Source organism: Antechinus flavipes, chromosome 1 (genome assembly GCF_016432865.1).
Source record: "Antechinus flavipes isolate AdamAnt ecotype Samford, QLD, Australia chromosome 1, AdamAnt_v2, whole genome shotgun sequence".
In the NCBI taxonomy this organism is placed as follows: domain Eukaryota; kingdom Metazoa; phylum Chordata; class Mammalia; order Dasyuromorphia; family Dasyuridae; genus Antechinus; species Antechinus flavipes.
The window spans coordinates 30858557-30867040 of record NC_067398.1 but is presented as its reverse complement, the minus strand read 5'-3'; positions in this window follow the sequence as shown (position 1 = coordinate 30867040).

Below are 8484 nucleotides of genomic sequence, written 5' to 3'. Positions count from 1 at the left end.
TCTTTGCCAAGAAAACCAAAAATGGGATCACATGGAATCAGACATGACTAATTGACTAAACAAATGTTTATTATATTATATGAGAATGTGGGCCCATCCTGGAGAGCCTTGAAGAGAAATTGAGAAAGAAATATGTAGGCTTTAATAGAAGTTTTTCTTCTAGACCATATCTTTGCAATCACGCATGAAGTGCAGACAATATAATATCCTTCTGTGTCTTTTGCATAATTGTTTCAAAAAAGCATTTGATTTAGTAACACTAACTGCATTCCAAAAAGACTCTCCTCAAATTACTTCTCTGTCAAACATGTGTTATCTAGGTGGATAAGTGGAAGGCTCCCCAAAGTTAGCCACAAAATCTTAAAAAAAAAACAAAAACTGGAACAACATCTCCAAAATATGGGATTGATCATCTATGGAAGATTTCTGCAAAGATAACAGATAGGAAACATAAAAAATGAGAGAGCTGTGTTCCTCCCTGGTGGGAGAGTCAGCAGTGGGAATCTGGATTCATATACAAATTGAAGTAAAAGAAGATGCTCAGAAAATTCCATGGTCTAAAGTTACTACAATAGTATTTTTAACAACATTAATGTATATTTTAAAATAATTGTAACTTACAATGTTGTACTAAATTTTCTACCCCAGAGCAAGGAATTAATATAATACCACATGCTTAGAGACAGCCAGAATGATGATATATTAATTAAATTGTGTTGTCTCAATTTAGTTTTCTACTAGAATATTAATGAGAGTCCACCTAATGCTCCCATGTATGAATCAGTTAGGGTGCAGCATTTTTCTTATGCTAAGATCTGCAATCAATATTAAATTGCTGTATGATAAGCACATGTCTTTGGGTAATGGGCATGCGTTAATTTCATTGCAACATCTGCTTATGTGTTCTTCAAAGAAGCCAATTATTCAATGCTAAAATATAAAACATGTTTTTCTCTACAGTTGTTTTGCCTTGAAGGAGAATATGCAAAAGGGAATTGCAAATAGTTTACAACAAATGACGGAATAGAGTAGTTTTATATCCCTGATGTTTAATGTTTCTTTGAAAATTCATGAGTGAAATACCAATTTTATGAGAATTATATGCAAGAAATTAAAGAAAAACAGTGGTCAGGAAACAATTATTGATTAAGCCAAATCATCTTAGTATGGCATCTACTTCATAAAGGTAAATTCAAAACTAGAAAACCTTCATCAACTCTTTTAAAATCTTAAAAAAAAAAAAAACCTGTCATGTATTCCCTAGGATTTCTATCTCTGTTGGAATCTTTACAAACTAACTCATTAGAGTTGATAGATTATTGATCTGATTTTACAAGAAGATGTTTTGGGCCAGAACCTGAAACAAGGTACTAAGTAGAACTAATTGATACAATGCTTGTGTTCACACCTTTACTCATTGGAGTTCACACATTTGGGAGATTTCAGGGTTTAGTATGAGATATCCAAATTTACACCTCCCTTGAAGCTTTTAGGGCCAGAGAGCCCGCTGAGAGATATCCCACAATCCCACTCTCTCAGATATAAGAAACAGACTGAGGCTCTTGGAGAGAGTTCAGCTGTATTAGATTGTGAGAGGAGCATCAAGTGAGTTCAGCCAGAAGCCCTCTCTCGGAAGAGAGTTACTTCGGAGCATTGACTGGGGTCAGAGAGCTGCACTCTGGGAGGAAGCCCACAAGCCCTCTCTCAGAGGCAAGACAGATTCACCTTTGTGCTGGCTGGAGGCTGAAGGACAAACCTTTGGATTTGGAGACATTCGGAGGGAGCTCTTGGAACCAAGCAGAGCAGATAGGCCTCTAAGCTAACCGGGCTATATTGGAGACAATAAAAGATCTGAACTTTTATCACCTGGCTGCATTTGGGGTAATTATTGATCTGAACTGATACTAAGACTGCCTCCAGAAAACCTCCCCAAGAAACCTGCTCTCTCCCAGAGAGAACCATTATTATTATATCATTATAAAGAAGAAAAACACCACGTATCTCCAACAATTTTTCTCTAGCACAAATATAGGGGAGAGCCTCTTCCTGTTTATGACTCTACTGAGGGAGGAAATAGAAATATCTCATTGATACTATAAAAGAAATTATATTATAAGGGTTATAGGGATTTAGATATAAAAGTGGAGAAGGCCACAGAGATTATCCAGACCAAGTTTTTAATTTCTTAGAGAAAAGGAAACTTCCATGGACATGAAGTGACTTATCTAAGTCATCAAAAGTGGGATTTGAGCCCCGTTCTATTTTTTCCATTTTGTCACCTCATTCCCCAAGAAATGTTGTTTGAATTGATGAGAGAAAAGGGAGGGGAATAAAAAAAGAGACAAGCAGAGAGAGAGAAACATATAGAAAGAGCAGCATAGACCCAGAAAGATTTACAAAGGCATGAAGTCAGAGAGACACACAGACAGATAGACAGAGAGAGACAGAGACAGTGAGACAGAGATAGAGAGACAGAGACACAGACAGAGAGACCTATACAGTCAGAGACATCTATCTAGAAAGATTGATGGATAGAAAGAGATAGAGACAGAGACAGAGAGGGTGGTAGAGAAACTGATACAGTCAGAGATACAGAGAGGAAAATGGATAGACAGAGACAGAGGCAGAGATAGAGATTGAGAAGGAGATAGAGACCAAAACAGTCAGAAACATGAAGAGATAGTTGTGTAGACAGACACAGAGGTAGAGACAGAGAGAGGTAGAGAAAGAGAAAGAAATAGAGAGAATGAAGCAGACACAAACAGATAAAAAGAGACAGACACACAATGACAGAGATGAAATCAGAGCTAGGAAGAGACATAGAGATTGATAAAGAAAAAGAAGTGTGAGATAAAGGGAGAGGAAAAGACAAAGAGAGGCACATCTACTCAGTGTTGTCACACTGAGGTGTCGCAGATGGCCCTTAGACACAGCCATGGATTGTCTACTTTTAATAAAGACAAAATAGCAATGTTGGGATTTCAAGCAGTGAACCCACCAGAAGAGTTCTCAAGCCTTCCTTCACTTCCTCAGCAAAGAGTACATAGGACACTTGGGATTCCTGTGGATAATATGGCTTACAGTTAGTCATTAATCAATCAATTTAGTGAAAGAGAAGTGGCATTTGGGCCTCGGAAGTTAATCAGACACGCAGTATAATACTCTGAAAAGCCTTGAAAGATGAGAGTGTAAAGACAACCACCCTGTGTACACCATCAATACATCTCAACTCAAGATGTCCATCAATTATTAAAGAATCTCAGGCCAGCTAAGCAATTGTTCTCAGAGATACTTCAAAATTTTTCCACTTAGAAATGAATAGTATCAAATGTGACAGGCGATCTGTGCCGCCATTCCTATGGTCTAAGAATCTTAACACAAATCAGCTAAAGTTTCTAATTGCAAATTAACCCCTCACCCCAACTTAGGTGGAAAAAAAGGGGGCATTTTCTGTCAGCACAAACCTGTTTCATTCTTCTTTGGTGGTAACCATTCAGAAGTTACAGACCCTTTAAAAACTGAAATGACCCACAAGCCTCAGCTATGTTATATTATATAATTCTAATTAATCTTTGTTCAAGCCAGTTTTGTTATAAGACTAGAACAAATCTTTACAAAGTACCTTCACCTACATTTGTGTTCTGAACCATAAAACTGATCTTTTAAAGACAGTGTTATAGTGAGAATACAGGAAATTGTGTGTGTTTACACACTCATACACATGCACATATATGCGTGTATATCCTGTAATATATGTGTGTATAAATCACATATAAGTATATATGTGTGTGTGTGTATCTCTACCTATAATTATTGGGAATATGGGAATAGGTGTTTATATAGATATCTATATATACACATATAAATGTATAGATATTTATGTATATGTATGCATACATGCATATGTACAAATATACACATACCTTATATGTATACAGATGAACACACATACATGTGTACACACACTACCTTAATGGAGGCAACATGCTAGTTGCTTCCCTGACTCGCTACCTGTACATTCCTGGGACTTTATAATTTGTTTCCTGTCCCTAGGGGTCGATGAAAACTTTTTCTCCAAGGACGCTGATGATCTTACTGATAAACTCCTGTTTTTTCTTCCACTTTCCTCATTCTTCATCAATGTGTGCTATGTGACCACCCTTGGCTGTTGTAATACCACAATTGATGGCTCTCTTTCTACTTTTGTGACCATTCGTTTTATGTCTCATTTCCCAATTGTTTGTCATCTTCGAGTCCCTTAAATTCTGGCATTGACCAAAGTTTTGCTTCTAATTACTTGTGTAATTTTAGGCAAGTCATTTTTGGTTCTTGACCACTGATTTTTTGAGCTGGAAAATATCACTGTTGGGTTGGGTGACTACTGGGTTTGGGCCTAGCATAGGCTAGGTTCTCAGCTCCAGCATTCTTTATCAATATGATCATGGACATGTATCTTATCCTTTCAGTGCTTCCTATCTTTCATCTGTAAAATAAGTAGATTATTTATATATCAAATATATATATATACATATATATATTATAAGTGAATTAATAATTTCAACATCTTGTCCAAGTCTAAATTTGTGAAATTATGATCTTGTGATCTTTAAGGATCCTTCTAGTCTTAAATCCCAAATTCTTAAGTTTCATCCTGAGTTCTGTTCTCTTTCCTATTCATTTTTCCCATTGGTGATCTCATCTTCTCCCATGGTTCTAATTATCAGGTCTATTTCAGGTGACGTCTAAGTAAATGTCTCTTTCTCCTACAATCATACCATCCTCATCATCCCAATTGTTTGATATTTCCTGATAAATCTCAAAAATTAAAATCTGTTGTTAAGACATATCAATTACATCTTCCTAATATTTCTCCTGAAGTAATGCAGATGGTCTCCCTGTCTCAAATCCTCCATTCAAATGTGAAATGATCTTCCTAAAATACAGATGTGCCTATATCATCCCCTTTTCAGTGAACTCCTCTGACTCCCTATAATCTTCAGGATCAAATATAAATTCTATCTATTGTTCAATGTTCAAAGCTATTGTTAACTAGTCTTCTTGTACCTTATTCACTCTAGGTACTCTGTGATGCACTGGTATTAATTTCCTTATTAGTCCTCCAACAAGATGCTTCAATTTCCCTACTCATGGCTATTTTCTCATGGAATGCTCTTCTTCCTCGTCTTCATTTCCTGCCTTTTCTGGCTTCCTTCAAGTCTCAGTGAAATGTGTATCTTGTAAAGGAAGTTTTTTTCCAATCTTCCTAATTTCTAGAGCTTTCCCATTAATTTTTTTTTTTCCAATTTATCCTCCTCATAGTTTGTTTGTACATAGTTGTTTACATGTTGTTCCCCTTCTCCCACATTAGACTATGAGCTCTCTGAGATCAGGGACTATCTTACTTTTCTTTGTATTTCCAGCACTTAGAATAATGCCTAATCACACAGTATGTGCTTAATAAACCATTACTTGACTGAATGACTGAAATCCTTCCTGCCAAGAATTGTTCCATTCTATATTTTATAATGAAGTTATAATCATTTCCCCAATAACTGAAGTTCATAAAATTAGAGATATCATTGAACTTTCTATTTTCATTTTTCTCATTATACATTGTTGCCAAGTCCTATTGATTCTGCCTCTGTAATATCTCTCATCAGTGATATAACTTGGATGGGACAATGGCTCTTTGCTTTAGGGAACTAATATTTAGAGGAACAAGACATTTAACACACATACTTTTTCAGCAGAGGAGAAAGAGGGGAGAAATCTTGAGTTCAGGAGAGGATAATGATTTTTATTGGGTTATTTCTATTTAGGGGAGGAGACACCCCCATGTTTTTTCCATCCCTTGGATGTTAGCAGTGAAAAAGGAGTTTTCATGTACAAATAGCAGTGAAACTATCAGAATGAAGAAATTTTTGCTTCTTTTTTTTTCCTGTTGCCTCATGAAGAAATTCTCAACTTTCTCCTTCCCTGTTCACTTTATTTTCTACTACCCTCCCTCTACAAGAAGAGATATACCCCAGCAAGTATGAGTAAGTCTGATATTCCCTCATCTCCAACACAAAATGTGTTATATGCAGTCTCTGTATTCTTCTCTCTGTTGGAGAAGAAAGTTACCATGGGATAACTAAATGATGTTTATGGTCCCTATGAATTGTAAGGATCTATCCATCATCTAAGGCACTGCTGTGACTTTTCTCTTTCCCATTTTGTTTAATGTTTTAATTATTCCTATTATTATTTTTAAAAATTATAAATCACAGTGTTGATTTGAGGGCCCATTTTGTGCTATTTGGCTCAGGCACAAAAATTGATAATTTATAATCCTGCTTTTGCCTCCATTCCCTCAACACAGCTCTCTACTGTCTACTGTACCAAGCTCTGGGTACCTGCTTCTTCTTTGGATATTATTTTTCTAACCCTTATAATTAGAGTAATCCAAAAAATGAATAAGTTTCTGTAGTAATTGCTGTATTTCCTAATTTTTTATTTTTTAAATAGATGCAAAAACAGTTTTCAACATTCACCTTTACAAAACCTTGTGTTCTAATTTTTTCTCCCCCTCTTCCTCCTTGCCCCTCTCTTTGACAGCAAGCAATCTAATATAGATTAAATATGTGCAATTCTTTTAAACATATTTCCATATTTGTCATGCTAAGCAAGAAAAATTAAATCAAAAGGGGGAAAACTCAAGAAAAAAAACAAACAATAATAACAAAAAAGGTGAAAATAGTATGCTTTGATCCATATTCAGTCTCCATTAGTCTTTCTCTGGATGCAGATGGCTCTTCCAATCACAAGACTATTAGAATTGCCTTGAATCACCTCACTGTTGAAAAGAACCAAGTTCATCACAGTTGATCATCACATTCTTGTGGCTGTGTACAATGTCCTCTTGGTTTGGCTCACTTCACTTAGCATCAGTTCATGTAAATCTCTCCAGGCCTCTCTGAAATCATTCTGCTGATTATTTCTTATAGAACAATAATATTCCATCACATTCATATAGCACAAGTTATTCAGCCATTTTCCAATTGATGGGCATCCACTTCATTTCCAGTTCCTTGCCATTACAAGAAAGGCTGCTACAAACATTTTTGTAATGTGGGTCCTTTTCCCTTTTTATGATCTCTTTGGGATACAGATTCAGTAGAGACACTGATGAATCAAAGGGTATACATACTTTGGGAATAGTTCCAAATTTCCAAATTTCTCTCTAGAATGGCTGAATTATTCACTCCATTAATAATGTATTAATGTTCCAGTTTCCCCACATCCTCTCCAACATTTCTCATTATCTTTTCCTGTCATCTTAGATAGTCTGAGAGGTGTGAAATAGTACCTCAAAGTTGTTTTAATTTTAATTTCTCTACTCAATACTAATACAGAGCATTTTTTCATGACTAGATATTGCTATCTTGAACAAGTGTATCACAGATTTTATGCAGTGTTGAGCAATTTGAGAGATCATGTGGCCCTCTGGATTAGAGGTATGTGCTTGATAGTAGGAAAACATGGGTTCAAGTCCTTTTTCTGATGAAGAGGTAGCCCTAGATAAATTATTTCACTTCTCAGTGTTCTTGTTAACTAAGACACTGTATTTCAGATAAGAGGTCAAGGCGGGTGTTTGCTCCAAATGGAGGTCACTAATCCAGTGAAATCAGAGCTTCTGTCCTTATCTCTACCTTTTCAAGTTTACAAAAAGCACTTCTTACCTTGCAGTGGGCACTGGATGACCCTTCATTGGATGCATTGTAAATGGTACCATTAGTGTGATTTTACTGAAATCTTTCTCAATTATGAAATTTTATGTCTATCCATTTGAATTTATTGTCTCATCCAATTTTAACCCCATCGTACCACACCTCGGCTCAGTCCTTTTCTGGTTATCAGCACTACCATGGCAATTTTTCCTGAATCAATTCCTCTGCCATTGTGACTATCCAATAACTGTGTTTATAAGAGATGGGATGAATAACGAGATTTGGGCACTGGTAGGTTTGGGTTTGAATATTATTTCTGATCTTCATTAGGTCTATCACTTTAGCCAAGTGCCACAACTTTTGGATTTCTGTGCCTTCATCTATACAATACAGAGATTGGGGTATACGATTTTCAAGATTCCTTCTAGCTCTAAATCTGTGATCCTGATATGGCTTCTAAGATGAGACTGAGGTTCTGAGTTCCACAAAAAGAACAAAAGGCAATTAACTGTGCTAACTTCTTTTAAATCTCAAGTATAATTTCACATTCTCAAGAAACACTTTCCATGCCCTCTTAAATCGATAGCTTTTCTTCCATTAGTTATTTCCTATTTATCCTGCATGTAACTTTATATTTTTATTATTTTATTATGACATATATATGTACAGATGTTTGTATATGTGTTCTTGCATATTGTCTCTCCTATTAGACTGTAAGTTTCTTGAGGATAAACACTGTTTTTTGCTTCTTTTGGCATCCCCAGACTTAGCACTG